Source organism: Phyllobates terribilis, unplaced genomic scaffold, assembly GCF_046119375.1.
Source record: "Phyllobates terribilis strain yellow unplaced genomic scaffold, ASM4611937v1 Scaffold_5__5_contigs__length_657084704, whole genome shotgun sequence".
Lineage (NCBI taxonomy): Eukaryota > Metazoa > Chordata > Amphibia > Anura > Dendrobatidae > Phyllobates > Phyllobates terribilis.
Window position 1 is genome coordinate 499,751,032 of NW_027362765.1, and position 23,558 is coordinate 499,774,589.

The 23,558-nt window shown below is 43.1% G+C and overlaps 1 protein-coding gene across 7 annotated transcripts in view; it reads right to left on the bottom strand.

The window, feature by feature from the left end:
* PLCE1 (phospholipase C epsilon 1) overlaps positions 1-23,558 on the bottom strand; it is a 366,977-nt gene that overhangs the window by 214,929 nt on the left and 128,490 nt on the right. The gene's annotated exons all lie outside the window — the stretch shown is intronic.

The window sequence follows — 23,558 nt, forward strand, 5'->3', positions numbered from 1 at the left end:
CGAAACTTCCTATAACCGGAGAGGACAATTGTATATAATTGTAGTCTAGTGTAGTAGCTTTTATATAGTTTTATGTCTATATCTCTAGATGGTTTAATTTGTGACTCAATATGGAAAAATTCCAGACTATAGATTGTGACTTAAAACATATAGTTATAGACCACAGAGTCCATATTCTTATATGTATATTGGGAGGGAATCCACAGAGAAGGTTTAATTTCTTGGGTTATCATGTTCTTGGCTTGTACTTGCATTATGCAAGTGTGGCACCCCGAGGTCTGGTTGCCACAGTGGCAGCAATGTCATGTCTGAGAGCAGGTGGGAGGTTCCCTGGTTGGGGACAATTAGCATGCAGCACCTCCTGTCTCAGTCCAGGGAGGGGAGAAACCTGCCCTTTATAAACTGGATCTGGGGCGGGGTTAGTCAGTCCAGTGAGAGACCAGCCAGAGTCTAGTTCCAGAGACAGGGACAGGTCAGCAGCAGGCTGGGGAGTCCCTGTAGGCAGAGGAGGAACACGAGGCCAGGAGGGGAACTAGCAGAGTTCGTCCTGGCCAGAGACTTGTAAAGCCGGACACTGGAGTCCGAGGCTGTGAGGGTTATAAGCCCAGCAGCAGAAAACCACCACGCAGGGGACTTCAAGTCCTCTGGCCCAAGGAAGCCCGGAGGCTCAGCCACACGAGAGGGACCACTACTGCCCTGGAGGGGTGAGAAGCACGGAAGGCCCGAGTCGCCAGTCATACAGGTGAGAACAACACGGTACACTCAGGGACGTGGGCTACCACTACACTACAGCGGGATAGCCAAGAAAGAGTGAAGTCAGCACGGTAGGCCTACAAACTCCCCCTGACCAGCAGGATTTCCCAGTTGCTCTCAGACTGACCAGGCCTCCACTGTTAACCTGTATTCCGGACGGGTCCTTTAATACCACCAACAGTAAAGACCCTGACTTGCATGACAGACTCTGTGTGGTTACTGCTGCTCCCGCGCACCATCACCCCCATCCTCCGCATAAACTGCCCTGGAGCTACACTCCTCCCGTGGGGAGTTGTACTACACTCTGCTGCACCCACAACACCAGCCTCAGCGGTCTGCCCTGCAGCGGCGGTTCATCCTGACCGCAATCGACGGGTGGCATAGTCGGACATTTAAAATACAACAAACAGACTGCCATTTGAGTTGACTACCCTGAGCCACGGGACCGGGTCCCCGCCACGGAAGGAATACAACCCCCAGCATCCACAACGGGTCCGGTTCCGGGTACCCCCACACTCACACAGCCCAGGGGGCGCGTCACAAGCAAACACTGTATTAGGTCTCCTGATTTTACTTGTCCACTTCTATTCTGACTACTGATGAATTATATGTCAGCCTTACGAATTGCTTCTTGACTCACAGTGGCACGAGCAACGTGCAGCCTGGCGTTGCAGTGGTGAAAGACACCTCCTGGGACACTTTAGAGAAATGGCCGTAGCACCGGTTCCATGACCAAATCAATATAAACATTGAGCTGTTAGTATACCTGGAATGAAGACTAGAAGGATCTGGCTACCGTACATGATATTACCCCATACCATAGTGCCAAGAGTAGAACTGATGTGACGTTGACTTGTGTAGGTGTCTTCATGCAGCCTAGAGTTGTTGTGTTGCAAAAGTAAACAAAAATAAAACAAACCTATTCATGTGAAGTATCACTGTATTCATACAGAACCCTAGAATGATGCAAATCATGGCATAAAAAAATAGAAGAACAATATAATAAATATAAATAAGCTAATCAATAAAGTACACGTGCCTAATAATAGTAATAAAAAAAAATTGCAACTCGTCCCACGAAAAACAAGTCTTCATACAGAAAGATACCCAATGATTGCTAATAATTTTTTGAAAAGAAATCTCTTAATCACTATGTGATCACAGTATACAGTATGAAGTAAGATGCAATTTGCTCTATGCTACTAAAATGATTTGTTGGCCCTCTCTTACCAGGACCTGTGGATAGACATTCTGCTATACCCAGCCGTCATTCTAATATTTCATATGGACTTGATTATTTTACCAATGCACCTAACCTTGAATCTAATGTTTCACAAATAACCTGCTCTGTAAACACTATTTATTGTGTACATTTTAAATTCACCTATTACATATCACTTATGAATAATCTAGTGCAGAAAATCATTTTAATAGCAGAGAGCAAATTCCACCTTACTTTATATTGTATACTGGGATCACAGTGATTAAGACATTTCTTTTCAAAAATGTTCTATCAGTCAATGGGTTTCTTTCTGTATATGTACTATTGGACATAGGGTCATTTGCAAGCGCGGTAGTGATATAGAAATAAATAACTAGATAATTGTAACGGTCAGCGCACAAGTCCATTTTTTTCTCTACCTGCAGTTGCATCCTCCTTGAGAAGCGCCAGTATTTATATTATATTCGAAGCCTTCACACAGTTTTATCAATAGAAAATGAAAACAAAGTTTATTACTTTTTGAATGGGAGGATAAAAAAATAAAACGGCCATCAAATCATCAATATTAGCATGGAAATTGCTGTTTAATGCAACAAATTCTAACATCTTACCAGCCAGTCTAGAAAATATCCCTATTTCCACTCTCAAAATTGCCATTTAAAATTTTGACCATATATTATGGGAGAAAAAAAAGAGATCAAAGATTGCTCTGGAATACTGAAGGAAAATAAAGCAGATTCCTTTTACACTTTTCAGCAACTGAAAGAGAAATATAGGCTTCCTGATATAGAATTGTATACATATCTTGAGATAAGGAAATATATCAGAAAAAAATACAAATTCCCTTTGGTTAGTTCTAGAGAAACATTTTGTCTTTTGAAAAACCCAGAAAAAAACACTTTGTGGAGCACAAAAAACATTTATGCAAATTTCAATAAATATAATTTATTTACAAAACAAACGTATATGAATAACTGGGAAAGAGATATAGGTACGCAATTCTCCACAGAAAAACTGAGGAACGCAATTAAAACAACATACACAAACTCAATTAATGCTAGCTTGCAAGAAACATATTCTAAAACCTTGACTAGGTGGAATTACACACCGGTAAGGATGCACAAAGCATTCCAGAATCAATCTGAATCTTGCTTGAGAGACTGTTGACTCAAAGGTAGCCTTTATCATATACTATGGGAATGTCCATTATTAGTAAATTTATGGAAAGAGGTATTTGAATTACTGAGCAAAGCATGTAATGTAGATATCCCTTATTCTCCTCATTTAGCACTTCTTTCATTGGAAGCAGAAGACTTATCTCACAAAGTTAGGCCAATTGCTATCCATCGTTTTTTGGTTACAAAATTACTTATAACAACTAATTGGAAACAAACGAATGGGCCTTTGATATCAGACGTTATTGACAGAGTAACCACAACTAATGCTTTTGAACTAGCGGCCGCCATGAGAAATAACTAGTGTTGAGTGAGTATGTTCTGTCCGAGTATGCTCGGGCCGAGCTCTGAGTATTCATAGCTGCTCGGTGATATGGTTGAATCGCTCCCGTGTGCATGATTTGCGACAGTTTGACAGTTTTATTACATGTGAGGAATGTGTAAGAAATGGACATTCCTCACATGTAGTAAAACTATCACCGAGCAGCTATAAATACTCGAAGCTTGCCTGAGCATACTCGGTGAAAGGGTTAATAGAACATACTCGCTCAACACTAGAAATAACACAATGAATAATATGATACTCATTTATCCTTATGGAACACTCATTTTTCCTCTAAGAGTCCCGGTAAGATCTAAGACTTTTCCCAAGGTAATACTAATACTAGACACCTCTTTCTTTTCTTTTTTTTTACTTTTTCCTTAAAATAAAGGGTTCTTTGATTTATGTTCAGATTTTAAGTAGACTGCAAATGGTTCGGTTGACCTAGTGTAAATTCATATTTATTTCCTCTGTCCCTCCAATCCTTCCCCAACCATATACCCTTGCCTTCCCTTCCTACTGACCTTGTTACTTGCATGTTTTTAATCCCATCGTGTGTATTGTATTTCCTCCATTAAAAAAACAATAAAGATAATTTGAAGGATAAAAAAGATAAATAAATAAACTATTTGGTCACTAATTTGGCTATTAGTTAAGCAGGACACCTATCAAAGAAGTTTGTACCCAACCAAAAACGTATGGTGAAATATAGATTTGAACTTTATTTAGACAACAAGGATAAAAAACGTATTTAAAAATTACAAATCACAAACAAAGCAATTCAAAAATGAATTCACACAACAACGCTTGGTGAGGCATCATAGATCACTGGACATAAAGTAATGATTTATATTGTAATGTCAAAATGCAGCACCTCCTAAAAGAGCACAGAATATGAAAGCAATGTACAATTATACTTATAAATACCTCAATCTGGCTTTTATAAGTATATATAGAGGTCTGATCAAACAGTAGTAAATTAAGTTAAATAAAAAAATCAGGAATTAAGAATGTAGAAAAATGTCAGCCAGTGGACAGAAACAGTAAGAGAGTGTTTCCAAGTGGTCAAGATAACAGCAAGGTATTTAGATGCCCGTCACATCCAATGCGCGCTTCACGTATAGTGCTTTGTCAGGGGGTGTGATAATACTGCGTTGCACTTTATTAGTCAAACAGGTCGGGTCACCAAGTGTTGTAAGAGGCAACAAATACTGACTTTATTTAGCCCATATGACAACGTTTTGGTTCATGAGAATAGTGGTTTTGTGGTATAAAGTTGAAGGGATACATTGACATACAGTTAGGTTAAATTATTTAGAACTCATATTTCTCCCTCCCACAGATTATAGGTCTAATTTTAGCAAGTAGTTTTAGATAACTATGTAGTACATGACACAAACAATTTTTCAACACACATTTCCACCAGATTTTTTAATTCACCATATCAAAATTTCAGTGAGGTCAGAAGTTTTACATACATCAAGTTGGCCATAACACTCATCTGTTCAAGTGATGACATGCAAATTTAAGCACCATGGGCAAACGTAGCCATCTTACCGATAGGAGACATATCCTGCCACCTAGAGATGTACATTCTTTGGGGTGAAAAAGTACCAATCTAAGAACCACAAGAAATGATCTTGTGAAGATGCTGGTGGAAATATGTACAAAAGTGTCAATATCAATAGTACAAGGTGTACTATAAGGACATGACCCTAACGCTCAGCAGGGAAAAAGCAAATGCTCCATAACCACCAGAAAAAGATAGGCTACACTTTGCCATTGCACAAAGGGACAAACATATTCCTGTCTGGAGAAATGTCCTCTGGTCCAATGAAACAAAAATGAAACTGTTCAGCCATAATGGCCATCTCCATGTATGAAGCAAACATTGGGTGGGAGGCAGCATCATGTTGTATTGGTGCTCTGTTGCAGGAGGACTAGTTAATTTCACAAAACAGTTGGCATTATGAGAAAGGAACACCAGCCAAGAATTTATAGGGTCTTACAAATGCACACTGACCCCAAGCATACTTCCAAAATTGTGGCAAAGTGGCTTAAAAGGTTGTGCACTACTCAGAAAACCCCTTCTCAATTCCTATGTTTCCCCTTTTAAAATAATAACACCTATACTCACTTTTGGTGTTGGCGCCATTGCAGCGGTGTTGGCACTGGTTCTCTTAGGGACCGTGTGATATTTTTATGTCACGCAATCCCTAAGGCCAATCAGTGCTCGTTTCACTCTCCCCTCCTTCGAACAAATCGCATACATCCGGAGTAAGAGCTGCTGCTCTCTCACTTCCTCTGGATGTATGTGATTTGTCCAAACGCGGTGAGAGTGAAGCCAGCGCTGATTGGCCACAGATATCCCTGGGAGAGCCAGTGCCGACAGTGCTGGAACGGAACCGTCATTAGAAGTGTTATTGTGGTGCCCGTATCTATAGTGCCACAAAATGCCTGCACATGTAATATAATTTATCTGTATTGCCAGCTATGGTGAGAGCTGGTTTCTCGGCTGTTATAATTGCATCCACACATTGTTACCCGATCCCTTTCTGAAGGACTGTGCACTTTTGTCTAAAACAGGAAGTTGTGCACAATCCCTCAGAGAGGATGAGGTGCTTCTGAACTGAAGTGTGCTTCTGTGGAGCAGTGAAGATGTAGGAAGAGATAGCATCATGGAGTTCTCGGTGCAAGGGAGAGAAGCATGCTCTCTCTGCAAGGACAAGCTGCATGAGGCAGGGTCTCACTCCCTAGAGCACAGAAACTTCCAGGGTCCGTGCTAAACTGAAAGACTGCTCGGTCTTCATTCAATGAGCAGAAGAGTGCTTTTGCCCAGAAGCTCAGCAGTGCATAGAATCAGAAACACTGCTGAAAGAGAAAGTAAGTGTTTTCCACAGGATTCGAGCTGCCTGCTTGCTGGAAGGGATCACAGATCAAGTACCTAACTATCTTGGACGTCTAGGGTGCAAGGAGTCTATTACCAGAGATATGATTAGAAGCAGGAAGGCTACATTACATCACAGCAGAGAAACTGAACCTTCACTGTGCAGGTCTGACCAAAACCCTGTATGTGAATTGTATGGAAGCTTCTGGAACTGTTTGCAGACCTCCAGTAAAATGGTACAAACTGGTTATTACCCTGTCTAAAGCTGATTATTCTTTGCTGTGCCATTCCTGTTCCAACACCCCTGGGAGCCAGCCCTGGTTGGGAAGGATCAATCATTTTGCACTGCTCATCACCACCTAACTTCCAGGGGCCTTCATCAGTGCCTGGCCATATCAGGTCGAACATGCCAACTGGCGTCACAAACCTTATTATTTTATTATTAACCCCCACAATTGACAAAGACTGTCGCGCGCCCCCGGTCGGGCCTGACCAGCATTCGGACCGCCGTGCACTAGTACAGTGACTGCAGCAGCCGGCCGGGGCAGCACATTATTATTTTACAAGGGGGAAACATATGGATTGAGAAGGTGTTGTGTGGTCTAAAGTGAAGTCTGAGGTCAATCTGTGTGACTTATGAATCCCCCAGCTCAAGTACCGTGCACTGCAAGGATTTACCGGTTTCTGTGCCGGGAACGGCGGTAATGTATGCAATCCCGGGCAGAACCCGTCTAGAGGGGGCAGCCTTGCTCCAAACATTTGTATGGAGTGAGGCCGCACCACATCTAATGACATGGCCACCCAGTGGGCATGGCCTCGCTCTATACAAGTGTATGGTGCGAGGACACGCCCACTAGACAGACACTGGCCGTGAGTATGCAGATCGAAAACATAACCACCATTACTGGCTCAGAAACAAGTGAATCTGGTTTTAAACCTGACAACCAGTTTAAGGACAACAAAATGAGTATAATGAAGATGCCATCACAAAGCCCTGACATCAATACTATGGAAAACTTATGAGCAGAATTGAAAAAGCATGTGTGGGCAAAGAGGCCTACAAACCTGACTTCGTTCCAGCAATTCTGTCTGCAGTAAAAATTGATCAAATCTGCAAAAGATTCAAATTCAGCAAATCATGCCGTTTCGGGAAATTCGATTTGAAGCGAGGTTAGTTGATGCAAATTAAATGTTCCTTATTATTCTCTAGGCATTCTCCAGACCTCAGAATATAGTATATATAGGATGTAAAAAAAATAAATAAATACTCACTGCCTACCTGTCTTGCCACCTCCACCAAACCAGGTTTTCCCCATATCCTGTCATGCGCATCCTTTACGGCTGCTTCACTTCATGTTTCGGGCAGCGCACGTCGCACAGTGGCGTCCATGTCAGAGGCGTAGTCGGTGATGTAAGCCACAGCATTGTGTGAAGCAGCTGAAATAATGCAAGCGATAAGGGTAGGGAAAAAGAAGGGGTGCGGAGGACTGGATGGCGGCTGCAGAAGCGGTGGGATAAGTGAGCAGTGAGATATTTTTTTATTTACTGGCTTGCTTGGCACTCTATGGTTCATAATGATGAGCGCAGCTGGCCACCAATTTGCTGAATTCACAAGGAGCAAATTGCAAATAATATGTATTCTGGAGAATACAAATTGTTGTAAAATACAAGAAATCAATTTCACTCGAATAAGCAAGTTGATCTCAAGTCAGAAGGAAAGGGGCACAACTCTAGCTACCCAAAACACTTCATCCAAGTTAGGCAATTTACAAGCAATGTTACCAAATACTAACCAATATGTAACTTCTCAGTCACTTTGAATGTGATGAAAGAACTTAGAATGAGAATAGAAATCACTGTTTCTAGTAATAGTCGGACATTTCACATTCTTGAAATATAGTAGTGATCCAAACTGATCTAAGACAGGGAATGTGTACTAGGATTTTATGTAGTGAATTTAAAAAAAAACTAATGTTGTAGTTAAAGTGGCTAATGTGTATGTAAACTTATGACCTATATGGGTGACAAGGTCCTTGGGTAAGTTCAGACAGTGTTGGTACTTGTCCTGCTTTCATTTTTTCTATTTTATTTTAGACTTTATTTCATTTTAAGCACAAATCTTACTGTCTTACTGTTTTACAATGTAGAAAACATTTATTACTTCTTTGTAAATTCCTCAAAGGAACCCTGAAGTTGGGTCAGTCTGACCAGTGTAAAAACATAGAAATAAGTCGCCAAAAGTTAGCTCAAATTGAGCATTCAAATTTACGTTTTAGTCCATAGAGTATAGCATAAAGCACCAACCAGTATGTGCAACCCATATACTATGGATGCTTATCCACATAGTGGAAGGACATCACTATTTTATTTCTGTAGCACAAAATCATAGACTTTTCTGAGTTTCTTAATGGGGTAGTTTAGGATAAGAAAAGCATAATTGCTTTCTTCCCCAAACAGTGACACACCTGTGCACAGGATGTGTTATATTACAGCTCACCCTTAGGCTATGTGCCCACGATGCAGAAATGCTCAGGATTTTTTCCTGAGCGTTTCTGCATCTCGGATTGTACATGTGGATTGTACATGTGGATTCTACATGCGTTTTCCTGCCAGGGACATGCGGAAATGGAGCGGTTACCCACTGACATTTCCGCATGCGGATTGACAAGCGCTTTCCAAGCGATTAGCATCACTTGGAAAGTGCTTGTGACAACTAGGTCACACTATATAAATCCATGCAAACGGTATGCATTTATATAGTGTGACCCGAGAGAGTGGTAAAAATAAAAAAATAAATATATACTTACCCTCCGATGGCCCCCGGTGTCCCGCTCACTCCGTTCTCCCTTGCTGGCAACAGTGAATTGAAAAGACCTGCCGACGTCAGCGTCGCGTGACCCGTCACATGACTCTGACGTCAGCGCAGGTCCTTCAACTCACTGCAAAGTGCCGGGAACCAAGCAGGAGCAGTGCACGGGCCGACCAGAGGGTAAGTATACATTTATTTTTTATTTTATTCTTTTTTTACAGATTTTTTAATGTTACCTGGGTGTAGAGGAGACTCTCCTCTCCTCTACACCCGGGTACCATCCACACATTAGAACGCTTGGATTACGCATCTACATATACAGTGATGCGTAATCCATGCGGTCTAATGCAAGTCAATGGCGGCGAAGACGCAGCACTTCCGCAAAATAATTGGTAGTGCCGCGTTTTTTTCCGCAATGATAATCCGCAGCGGAAATTTCCGCAGCATGTGCACAGCGCATGCTGATTATCATTGGGGAACATTGCTGCCCTTCTACCATGCGTTTTTAATGCGTTTCCGCAGCTGCAAAAACGCTGCGGAAACGCATTAAAAACGCATCGTGTGCACACAGCCTTAAAGGTAATCTGTCACCAGGTTTTTGCTACCTAATCTGAGAGCAGCATAATATAGAGGCAGAGACCCAGATTCTAGCGATTTATCACTGACTGGGCTGCTTAGTGTAGGTTTTTATAAATCACTGTTTTATCAGTAGAATATTATCAATAGAGGACTACATGGCCTGCTGCCAGGTAGCCAAACCATACCCCCAATAGTGATTGGCAACTTTCTGCCTATACATAGTATACACAGAAATTTGCAAGTAGCCCAGTAAATGATATATCGCTGGAATCAGGATCTCTTCCCCTACATCATGCTTCTCTCAGTTGATGTAGCAAACACCTAGTGAAAAATTCCCTTTAATGGAGCTGAGCTGCAGTACTAGACACAACCCGTGGACAGGAGTGGTGCTGTTTCTGCAAGAAAACAGCCATGTCACTTTAATCTTGTATAAACCTTTTAGCTGCACTGAACATCCCTTTGCAAATCTGGCTTACCTAAAACATGATAACCCAAAATGATTAAAATTAACATATTTTGGTAATCTTTAATACTTAAAATGTGAACAAGCAGGAAAGGGCTATGGGCTTTTGAGCCTTAGCTATCTTCATATATTAACATATCTGAGCCTTGACTAAAACTTTGGGACATAAAGGAATTAAGAGCTCAATGGACCAGTGAAAATGTTCAGCAATAAAATTAAGCTTTGAGATATTATTGCTCCCGCTAAGCATGCATTCATCCGTTTTGATATTATACACACACTTGCTTAATCTTAAATTAATTTACTTATTTAAAAATGTTAACAATTCATCATTATATGTAAGGACGTACCATAAAAAGTAAGAGTCCATGGGGCATCCTGACTACTGTGTTCTTAAAGCACTTAAAGGGAATCAGTCAGCATGTTTTTGCTATTTTGCTACCTCATCTGACAGAGTAATGTAGGCAAAGAGAAGCTGAATGCAACAATGTATCACTTTGATTACTGGGTGCAGCCGTTCTCACACAATCAGAGCTTTTAGATTTATAATGAAGCAGAGCTGAAGAAGCTAACTCCACTCCCACCAGGTTCTCCTTGTACAAAGTCCATAGATAGTGAGATGCTTATCACAGGAGGGTGTATTGCTGGACTAGTGTAATCTGGCAATGTTAATCTCTTAGTGATAAATCCTTCACACTTAGTAAACAGCAGCACACACTGACAAGTGACACATCCCTGAATTATGTGTTTCAGCCTCTATCTCCTGCTGTCTTCAGATTATATATCAAAACCCTGCTGAGAGATTCCCTTTAAACCGTGAAAGTCTTTTGGGCTCAGTGTAGCACACAGTATTTGAAAACTACTACTTCCCTTATACAACACATATGGACATTAGGGATTTTGACTTTCCTGTCTCTAAGAAGCACATGTTCAGAAGCAACAGCAGCAAGCGGTGATTATATGGCCGTACTGAGCAGTGTAAAAGTGAATCCAGCTCTGGGGTAACCTAAAACATTTACTATAAAGCGGTAGCACTTCTGTAGCATTACTCATTGCTTTTCTCTTTAAAGAGTTATTCCACAAAAAAACTAAATGATAACCTATTATAGGGTCTACAGCCTATAATACAGCCTTGTCCTGAGGTGCGTATGCTCAACTTCAGCTCCGCTCATCATTGTCAATAGAACTGCTATAGAAAGCAGAGTACAGCACTCAGCTTTTCCTGACAGTCCCATGGATAAGAAGTGAGTAGAGGTCAAGCCTGCGCACCTCTGCTCCATTCAATACAGGGTTGCTGAGCCCAATTCCGGGGGCTCAACGGATGGACCCCCAGCAATCTGCACATTATCTCCTATTCAATGGATATTGACTAACTTGTTTTTTTTGGGTTTAACCTTTTAACTCAACTTTTGACACCTCCTCCGCTTCCTCTTAAATAGGCAGCTGTGATCCGACACTTCGGTATGCTAGCAGTCTATCTTGTTTTGGCCAAAAGGGATTTTTGCTGTTCAGTGAAATGTGGCTTATAAGTGGAGAAAGAAGCACATTTTTAGTATAAAAACAGTTCGCAACGTTTCTTATATTTGCCTCTATTTTGATTTCCTTACCCTTTTCATGTATTAATAGGTAGTTCTGCAAATGTGGCGCCCCTGAGGGTTCAGTCGCCACAGAGGCACTGCACCTTACCCAGAGGTGTGGTGCCCCCTTCTCTCAGGTAAGGAGGGAGTGCTGCTCGGAACCCCAACACCTGCATCCAACACTACACTGCTCCAGGCCGGCAAGAAGGGCAAGATGCAATATGTTTTTCTGCTGAGCCCTGTCCCTGGCTGGAGTGGGGGGAACCCAGAGGTAGGGGGAACCAGTAGTAGGTGTGGGTGGAGGAAGTAGTTTAAGGGAGCACTATAGTAGTAGGAGTATAAATAGGGAGGCCATCTTAGGGTGGCAGGTCAGAACAGTAGAGAAGTTCAGAAGAACAGCTCGGGACAGTTCAGAAGAACAGTCCGGGAGCAGAGTCTCACTAGGAGCTCTGCTCCACAACCAGGGGCCTAGTGACAGAGGCCCAGGAGGGGAGCAGGGCGTAGGCTCAGTTCTAAGAAGGGATCCTAGGGGGTACGGCGAGTGCAGGAAGGCACCCGTACGCCCCGAATCTGACAGAAGACAGAGGGATCGTAAGCCGCATTCTAATCCCCATGAGGGTCAAGCAGGTCTGTGAACTCCGACGTAGAGGAGGGACTTCAGAGCACCCGAGCAGGATTGAGAGTGGGCAGCGCAGGGCAGGAGGGAGAAAGACCCAGTGTGAAGACGGTCTGCCAGGTACTCCTAATCGGCCTGAGGAAGAGCTGAACCCCTGCCTGGTGAACGCAGTGCGACATGGGAGGCTGTAAGCTGACAGTGCACCATGAGGAACTAAAGAACAGTGAGTAAAGACTCGGATGACTGCACCGCACCGCCTCTGTCCATTATTTCGTTTGCGCCATCTTTCCCCCTGCACCACACCGCCCAGCGCAGCCACCATCCACCTACACTGCCCTGGAGCTTGCTCTACCTGTGGAGAGCTACACCATCCCTGCTGCCGTAACACCAGCTCCAGAGGACTGCTCCGCAGCGGCGGCTCCCTCTAGCCGCAATCCACAGGTGGCGTCACAAACACTTTCCCAAATCCCCTATAAAATACCCCCCTTTTTTGTTGACCGCCCTGGGCCACGGACTGGGTCGGCCACCGTGATATTCCCCACCGGCATCCACAGAGGCCCGGCTGCAGAGTACCCCACGGCCCTGGGGGCGCATCACAAACAAACTGTTACTATATGAAATATCCTTGCATATACTGCTATCCAAGGGTATAGAGCAGAAAAAAATAAACTAATGTTATTAGTAACATGACATATCTCTAACATTGCTTTATAGGTTTTATGTTAATTATTCACACCATATAACAATTTCCAAATAGCCACGAAGCCTGCTAGAGACATGTTCTACATATGCCATCCCTCTTGATTTTGACCTCTTTAATGTATAAAAATATACATTAAAGAGGTCAAAATCATTACTGATGTAGAGAGAACAAAATATACTATCTGTATATATCCGCCCACGAGTGTATTTAAAAGAACCTATGACCATAAATTTGGAAGCAACTTTGCAGAAAAAGCATTCAAAAAATGTGAGATGCGCAGTATAAAAGAAGCCATAACGCCTCAGTAAATTACAGTTTCTTCTGGCAGCCACAGGAAAAAATGCTCTGTTGACAAAAAAAGGAGACAGTGTTTCCTCGGAAGGATTATGTATGAAATAATGGTGTTAATCCAAGATGTGTAAAGAAGTCTCCAAGACCGTCGCCAGAAAATCTGTTCATTGTAGACCATTTTCCACATTTTCTGTTCCTTTTCATAGAACGCTGCCGTCTTGTATTAGATTATTTACTTTTTGTAATTTACAACCGGCTTTGGATCGCACCATTATCTCAATAAACATAAACTAAGGATTTAGATATTCACAGCAAAATATTTATTTCATAGCAAAGTATTTACCCTTCCAACAAACAATCGAAGCTGAATTATATTACTCAGGTTTTGTTTTTTATTTTTTATTTTTTTTTTTTAAATAATTATTTATTTAGTTACAGTCATTGGAATAGAAGAACATTTTTGTGAAACATCTTTGCCAAATTGTTTAGGGAGGAAAGCCATGAGAGTGGTATCTGTACGACAGTGGTGACAAAACAGTGGTTTTATTAATATTGTGGTTGAAAATAGCAGGCTAGGAAAATGTGCATTACTGTGTTGGCAGATAAGAGAAGTATGAGCAATGCTTGGGGATCTTAAAGAAGCACTCCTCCTCCCATCAAAGTTTTTATCCTCTTAATATATTGCAGTCATCATATTATACAGAACTGTGTACTTACAATTGCTCATTTTGCCCTTCTAAACAGATTCTTCTCTTTTTTTCATTAGGTCTATGCATGTGATTAAAAACGGACTAGCTGAATCCTATGTAGAAACAGGAAGTCTATTTTCCCTGCATCATTAGAACTACAATTCATGAGTCATCATTAGAACTACAATTCTACATCACTTCAAATTCCCTGGCAGCTCAGCTACATCTCCTTTTCAACTCCTGACCTAACTGATTCCCTCTCCCCCTGCTGGTTATTAAAAACAGGGGGGACGCTGGGTAATTTTTTTTAGGGTCTCCCCATTTTTAATAACTAGCAAAGGCAAAGCAGACAGCTGTGGGCTGATATGAATAGGCTGAGAAGGTCCATAGATATTGGCCCCTTCCCAGCATATTAAGACCAGCTTACAGCTGTCTGCTTTCCTTTGACTGCTTATAAAAATAGGGAGGAGCGTATGTCAGTTTTTTAAATTATTTATTTATTTTACACTGTCAGGGCGGGTCACATGGTGCGCCGACCAATCACAGCCATGCCATTACTTGGCATGACTGTGATGGGGCCGGAAGTGCTCACAGCCTTAAAATCTTGTTGATTGTCTGAGCTGCAGCCTTTCAAAAAGCTTTATTAGGCTGCCAAACCCTAACAGTAACACGGACGTACAATACGAACTCAATGTTCCGGGTTCGGTACTGGACACTAGGTGTCTGGTACGAGCCCTGAACTTTACAGTTCAGGTTCGCTCATCCCTAGTCAGAGCATAATAAAGAAGAAACACAGTAAAAGCAGATCTCAGAATGAGCAAACACAAAATGATAGGAATGTATAGTAATTGGGGTGCATCAGAGGACACCATGATCAAGGTGCTGCAGAGGAGCAGTAATACGATGACAGGTCAGGGGTACAGGGGATGTATATGTTCGGAAAGGCTCTCCTTGTGCTCTAGCAGATTCTTCCAGTATCTCTCTTACATCTGGATTATAATGGCTGCTCTGTGGGGGCTAAACTGATTACGACTCAGAATTGTGCTTCATCAAAATGCTGAATTAAAATAATTTGATGACTTACCCAGCCCTAAAGTAAGTAATAAATGTGGGCCAATATGTAAAAGAAAAAAAACAATTATAAAATGTTCAGCTTTTTATCCAATGTAACAGCTAGAGGTAGACCAAGGGTAGCGATGATCTTACTACACAATGGCTAATATTCTTTAATGCCAGACATACACATTAACTCCTTCAAACCATGGCCATTCTCTGTTATTTAATTTTAGTTTTTTCTTCCCCTTGTTTCAAGACCCTTGTTTTTATTTTTGTGTCAAAGTAGCTGTATGAGGGCTTGTATTTTGTGGGAGTTGTACTTTTCAACGACACCATTCATTCTACCATATAGTGTACTGGAAAGCGGGAAAAAAAATCCAAGTGCGTTGACATTTAAAAAAAAAAGTGCAATTAATTTTTTTAATTTACCATGTTTTCTATATGGTAAAAGTAACCTGCCAGTATGATTCTCCAGGTCAGTAAGATTACGTAGATACCAAACATGTAAAGTGAGGGAAAAAAAATTCCGAAATTTTCAAGAAAAAAATAAATCTTGCTTTTATCGCCATTTTTCAGAGATCCATCACGTTTCCATTTTTCGGGATTTGGGGCTGTGTGAGGGCTTATTTTTTTGCGCCCTGAGCGGACGTTGTTAAGGATACTATTGTGGTAGATACGATGTTTTGATCACCTCTTATTGCATTTTATTTCAATGTTGTGGCGGCCAAAAAAACTCCATTCTGGCGTTTTGATTTTTTTTTTGTCACGTCGTTTACCGATTGGATTAATGAATTTAATAATTTTATATTTTGATAAGAGTCAACTTTTACAAACGCAGCAATACCAAACGTGTATTTTTTAACTAATTTTTAATAGGGCAAAATGGGGGTGAATTGAACTTTTATGGGTTTTTAATTTTTTTCTTATTTTTAAAAACTTTTTTTTCCCGCTTTTTGCTGGATTCAATAATCCCCTTGGGAGGTTCGAAATAAGAGGCACGGTAGTCTTCAGTAGACCCCCAGCTGTCATGACAACCCATCAATGCCCAGCGAACAAGTCAGGGGAGCGCCGATGGGAGCATGGAACGACGCGTGCCCCTGTTGGCCCATGTTGAATGCTGCTATCAGAGCACCGGGATTTAACAGGTTAACAGCAGCGAGCTGTTAAAGTTAAAACCAGTTGGTTTGATTTCAACTTGCTTGTTGTAGAAGCTGTACCCTACAAGTTACTATCTGACCCTATTCACCTGCATTACGATGCAGCAGCAGCAGAGAGCAATTTTTGGCCATGCAACCAATATTATGGACAAAGCCGCCATGTAGCTCAAGCCAAAATTATTGTATTCAGGGATCACAGGCTCTTCTATAATGCAAAATGTTGCGGGAAAGCAGAATTGAGCATAATGAATTTCAATATGTCTGATCATTTGTTTCCATAGGGAATAAGTTACTGCCAGCAATGTACAGTCTGGAAGCATCGCTTTCATTCTTTATACGCCCCCACATATATTTACCTTTTACTGAATACTTATTTGTTATAAATATAGCAATTCAAGTAATCGCTACATTAGATTTACTTTATACTGTAGATTATTTCAGGGTTGAACATAGTCATTGAAATTACAGTGGTTACCCTAAACGTCAGTTTTTATGACCTGTCATTAGATACTAAGTGTCACCCAAATGCTCCTTCTAACAACCGTTACTGAGTCATAGGGTAAATATATTCTGCTCTTTGTGACTGTGATTTCCTTAATATTCAGGATGATTTCAGTGTATATCTATGTTAACAAAACAGCTGGTCATAAATATTAACCCCTTTAAGGACAAAGCCAATATTCATTGTTACTATTTAGTTTTCTCCTCTTTTTCTTCCAAGTTTGATAACTTTAATTTTATATTGAAATATCTGATGAAGTTTTGTGTTATATGAGACAAGCTGTAATTTTGAATGATAACATAAATTTTACCATATAATGTACTGAAAAATGGAAGAAAAAAACCTCTAGTGAAGTCAAATGGTGAAAATATAGCAATTCTTCGGGTTTTTTTTGCGTTTCCTTTTACGTTTTAATTTTGCAGTAAAAAAAATGACAAGGCAACAGGATTCATCACTATAACAACTAACAGAAACACTGCAATACTGGTGGTTCTTTTTGCTGCGATTATCTTATGGCTAAATTAATTTTATATTTTGATAGATTGGAAGTTCCCAGACACCGCTATACCGATATGTTTATATTTATTATAAAAAAAAATGTATTTCTTTTTTTCAGATGGGGAAAAAGGAGAAGAATTCAAATTTTCGGAGTTTTTTATTTCTTTTTTTAATGCACTTCACTATTTTAAAACCTACCTGGGGACATAAACCTGTAATCGTTGGATCGCTTGTGCTATATATTTGTATTAAATACTTCAGTATTTTAATACAAAGTCAAAATCAACGCTATGAAGCCCAGGCTTTTGGCTGGATTACACTCAAACACCAAGATGGTGGCAAACTCATAATTGCCTTTTGCAAGCTATCGATATTCCGCGATTGCCTCATGGGGAGAGGGGGGTGGGGGACCTCAATGGTAGCCCCACAGAGATAGCGCCACTTAAATGTCATTGTAAAAAATTGGCAGCATCATTAATGGATTAAACAGCAGCGATGTGAGCTGGCTCTGATTGTTGCTGTTAAAGGCAGGTGTTGGCTGTATAAACACATTTGGCACCTGCCTTTATGAAGCGGGCTCAGCTCCTGAGCCTGCTCCATATACATGCACTCACTTGATGACATAATCGTGCATCACGGAGCAGGAAGGGGTTAAAGGGAATCGGTCACCAGCTTCTTGCCACCTAATCTAAGAGTAGCATAACGTAGAGACAGGGACCCTGACTCCAGTGATATCACTTACTGGGCTGCTTAGTGCAGTTTTTATAACATCACTGTTTTATCAGCAGAGAATCATAATGAATCATGGTGCACGACGCCAACGACATGCACTCCCCTCACCTCCCCAACCCCAAGTGAGGCCTAGTCAGTGACGTGAGGCCTTATCAGTGACTAGACCTGATGCGGCCACGTAGGGAGCATCACTGATGTAATGCGCTACCCATTTGACAGTGCGAGACTTAGTCAGAGCTGGAAGATCTGAAACCCAGAAAACAGAAGCTCAAAAGACTGGAAGACCACATGGGGAGCTACAGTGGCAGGACAAGTGGGATGAAAACCTTGGACAGGTGCGTATCATCCATTAGTGTTTTGTAAGCCTTCCATTTATATTTTATGTTTTAAGATCTGAAAAGATAGAGTATAAGAAATAGCATTTTGTGGGCACTTTTGATTAGCAACAAATCAATTTGGTCCAAATCACATTTTTCATTTTTGCACTAATGAAACCCAAAACAAATGTTTAAACAAGTGCTCATCTTATGTAAAGTGGAATTTCTGGGTTTGGATTTCTATGGAGTAGCAGGTAGGTTAGTAGGGAGCCCTGTCACTCCCTCTCTCTTCAGTATGGGGTTTGAGCAATGTCCTCAAAGGATTTTTATAGAGTCTGCAATTAGTGCGGACTGGATCACAGACATGGAAGCTGCATATGCTTGAAATTGTGGAAAAAGTGTGAGCCATCAACTGCTCTTCTACTAACAGACTTCTGTGTAGGTGAGGAAACCTGCTGATGTTTAGACAATAGCCAAATGTTCAAAGAGTTCATTTTGTTTTTCTGAAGAGACTTACTTATCATGTACAAAAAAAAGACAGAAAAATGTGGTTAGTTTTAAACCTACTTTACTTGATTGGGGTAAAAAAAAAAACTGTTTGTGCCAACCATCTCACCCACAAAATGATTACAAGAGCTTGCTGGCCCCCAAATTGCACTAGAATAAATAAATAACAACATTACTAAAAATATTGTATTATACTTACAATATATACACACACACACACAAAAAATTAGGGATATTTGGCTTTCGGGCTACATTTCAGGATGAAACTAAAGTGCACTCTAACCTTTTCAGGTGAGCTTAATGTAACCTACTCTAAACTATTGAATATACAAGTCCAACTATTCAATGTTTCAGTACTTTTTGCACAACTTACTGTTCTCTAACAAGGAGCTGAATTGCAAATTCACAACAGGTTATTGCGAGGTTTAAAGTGGGAAGTTCTCAGATGGAAGAGGCCACTTAGAGGGTCACAGAGTCATCAGCAGGTTGCAACAGAGATACAGCGAGATTGGAAGAGTCACAGAAAGGCAGAGAAGTGGACGTCCTTTGACCACTTCCCACACTGATGACCACTTCATTCTGAACAATGCACTTCGGAAACAGATGATGAATGCCACATAACTCCAGGCACATTTAAGGGAGGTGAAAAGCACCCAAGTGTCACGTCAGACCATTCGAAACCATATACATCAGCTTGGTCTGCATGCTAGACGACCTTAAGGGTACCTGATCACACCACCAGGCACAAGCGCCATTGTCTAGCAAGGGCCAGGAAGGATTTACGGTGGACGAGGGACCAGAGGGCCTCAGTGCTGTTCACTGATGAAAGTGGATTCACGCTGAGCAGAAATGATGGCCGCTAACGATGCTAGAGACGTCAAAGAGAGCGCAATGCATCAGCCACCGTTTTCAACAGTGGTGGTCGTGTTAGTGTGTGGGCAAGTGTGTTTAGTCATTACAGAACTGCCCTACACTTTGTGACATGCCCCTACTACTTGAATAACATCATTAATCCAGTCACTGTGGCTCTGAACCAACAACACAGGTCTAATTTATTTCATCTTCATGGACAACAATGCTCCAGCTCTGCCTGCTGGAGACTGGGGTACCTCAAATGGAGTGGACTTCACTTTCTCCAGACCTGAACTCCATAGAAAATCTATGGATCAGCTGAGTTGCCGTGTAGAGAGAGGCTAGTAACTTCGTACCGGAGAACCTTAATGACCTGAGGGCCACCCTTCAAGATGAGTGGGATGCCATAACTCAGCAGACAATAATTAAACTTGTGAACAGCATGAGACATCGTTGGCAAGCTGTAATTTATGCTCAAGGTCACATGACAAGTTATTGAGACATTGACATTTTTTGGGGGGTATACCCACCACTGTTGTTGCCTTTAGTTTCAATAAATTGTTTGAGATGAGGAAATCACTGTTACGATTCCGGGTGGTGGAACCTCTGTGCTTCGGTGCAAGGAGGGACCAGAGGGGCGTGAATAAGTGCCTACTCGGCCCGACCAAGGTCACACGGCGGCTTAGTCGACTCCGTGAACCAGGGAGGAACCAGGCAGGTGGACCAGGTGCCACTCTGGGACCGACCTTGTGTGAGAGCAGGTGACTCCAATGGGTCAGATGGCAGGAACGGACCAGTTCAGCGGATGAGCACGGCAGGAAGGCTGACGGGTGGACCGGGTAGATAAGCAGGCTGGTTTAGCAGATAGCCAGACGGGTGCTCCGGGTAGGCAAGCAGGCAGGCACGGCAGGCAACAGGCAGGTGCTCCAGGTAGGCAGACTGGTGGTCACGGCCGGTTACAGACAGGTGCTCCAGGGGGGCACAACTGTAGACAGACTGGAGAACAGAACTGTTAGGCAGCGGGACCTGAGGGCTGGAGCAAGTGTTAAGCACACGGAACAACAACCTTGCACAGGCACCTCCATTTTGGAGGAGGTGCCTTATATAGTGGAAGTCCTCCGGCCATTGGCCTGGGACTCTATAGGATGGCGCGCGCGGCCCCTTTAAGAGGGAGGGAGCACGCGCCCTAAGCACAGTGCCCGGGAAGCTGCGCGCGCCACAGCAGCAGGGGAGCAGGCAGACGCCGGACCTGGACTGCGGCGGTGAGGGGAGACGCCGATGCTACCGTACACCCCCCTTAACGCCCCCTCTTCTTAAGGCCCGCAAGAAATTTTTTAAGAAGATGAGGGGCATGAATGTTCTCCCTGGGTTCCCAAGACCTCTCCTGAGGGACAAACCCCTTCCAATCCACAAGAAACAAAGTCTTTCCTCTTACCCTCTTGGTAGCCAAAATGTTTTCTACCTCAAAGACGTCCTCAGCAGAGACTGGAGCTGGAGCGGTACCTGGATCGTCAGAGAAAGAATTAAGGACAACAGGTTTGAGGAGGGATACATGAAAGGAGTTGGCAATCCGTAAGGTGACCAGGAGTTTCAGCTTGTAAGCCACGGGATTGATTTGGGTCAGAACCTCGAACGGACCGATGAACCATGGACCCAACTTATAGGAAGGTATCTTGAGACGAACATATTTGGAGGAAAGCCAGACCTCGTCTCCCAGACGGAATTGAGGCGGATCCAGACGTCTCTTATCAGCATTCTTCTTCATCCGCTCGGAGGACTGCAGAAGCGCAGATCTAGTGTCTTCCCAAATAGCGGAAAATTCGCTGACCAGAGACTCCGCGTCAAGCTTGTCCACTGAAAAGGAGATGGGAAACGGAATCCGGGGGTGTTGACCGTAGACCACAAAGAACGGGGATTTAGAAGAAGACTCGCTCTCATGGTTGTTATAGGAGAACTCGGCGCAGGGCAGGAGCTCAACCCACTCGGTATGGTGAGCGGTGACAAAGTGCCGAAGAAAGCTGGTAAGGACCTGGTTGATACGTTCCACTTGACCATTGGAATGGGGATGATAAGCAGAGGAGAAATCCAAGGAGACATCCAGCAGCTTACACGTAGCTCTCCAGAAGCGCGAAGTGAACTGAACCCCGCAATCAGACACAATGTGGAGGGGTAGGCCGTGAAGACTAAAGATGTGATGGATGAAGTCCTTAGCCAGCACAGATGCAGATGGAAGACCAGGCAGAGGGATGAAGTGGGCCATTTTAGAAAAGCGGTCAGCGACCACCCAAATGACAATTGGCAGAAACAGGGAGATCAGTAATGAAGTCCATTGCAATGTGTTGCCACGGAGCGGAAGGCACGGGGAGAGGAAGGAGACGGCCGGATGGAAGGTGTCTGGGAACCTTGTTACGGGCACAGGAGGAACAAGCCGCGACGAAGTCCGCAACATCCTTGCACAGGGAAGGCCACCAGTAATGTCGGGCGATGAGCAGGTCTTCCTCTGGCCGGCATGACCAGCTAGTTTGGATGAATGGCCCCAGAGTAGAACCTTCTTTCGATCCGGAACCGCTACAAGGGTCTTACCGGGTGTAAGATGAGACAGGTCAAACGGAGCCACAGTCATTACTTTGGAGGGGTCAATGATATGTAGAGGCTCCTCCTCTTGGTCGGAAGACAGGAATGAGCGGGATAGAGCATCAGCTTTAATGTTCTTGTCCGCCGGGCGGTAATGCAGAGTGAAGCAGAATCGAGCAAAGAATAGAGACCACCTGGCCTGACGCGGATTTAATCTTTGGGCATTCTGCAAATAAGCGAGGTTTTTGTGGTCAGTGTAGATGACCATCGGGTGCAGAGCCCCCTCCAGCAAGTAATGCCACTCCTCCAGTGCTAATTTGATGGCCAGCAGCTCACGATCTCCTATGGAGTAGTTGAGCTCGGACGAGGAGAAGAAGCCGCAGGTTACCATTCTCCCGGATGAGGATTTCTGTGTGAGCACCGCTCCGGCTCTGGAGGAGGATGCATCAACCTCCAGGAAGAACAGCTTGTCAGGACGGTGTAGCACAGGAGTGGAGGAGAAGGCTTGTTTTAGGGAGACGAAGGCCTCCTCCGCTTCGGAAGTCCATTCCGTGGGATTTGCTCCTTTATGGGTGAGCGCGGAGATGGGAGCAGTCTGGGAGGAGAAATGAGGATTGAAGAGGCGTTAATAATTTGGGAAGCCCAGGAATCGCTGAATCGCCTTCAACCCCTCCAGTCGGGGCCACTTTAAGACGGCAGACACCTTCTCGGGATCCACCCGCAGACCAGTCTCGGAGATAATATAGCCCAGGAATGGTAGAGAGGTCTGCTCAAAGAGGCATTTCTCGAATTTAGCGTATAGGCGATTCTGCCAGAGCCTTAGCAGAACCTGATGAACATCCCTCCGGTGAGAGGGCAGATCCGGAGAGAAGACCAAGATATCGTCCAGGTACACCACCATGCAAGAATACAGAAGATCACGGAAAATGTCGTTAACCAGCTCCTGGAAGACGGCTGGAGCATTACAGAGACCAAAGGGCATTATGCGGTATTCATAGTGACCGTCCCGGGTGTTGAATGCCGTCTTCCACTTGTCTCCCTGGCGGATCCGGACCAAATTGTACGCCCCACGAAGATCGAGCTTGGTGAAGATCTTCGCGCCTTTAAGGCAGTCGAACAGCTCCGAGATGAGAGGCAGGGGGTACTTATTTTTTATGGTAATCTGGTTAAGACCCCTGTAATCGATACAGGGACGTAGAGAACTGTCTTTCCTCTTGACGAAGAAGAATCCTGCTTCAGCCAGAGAGCTGGATTTCTGGATAAATCCCCTAGCAAGA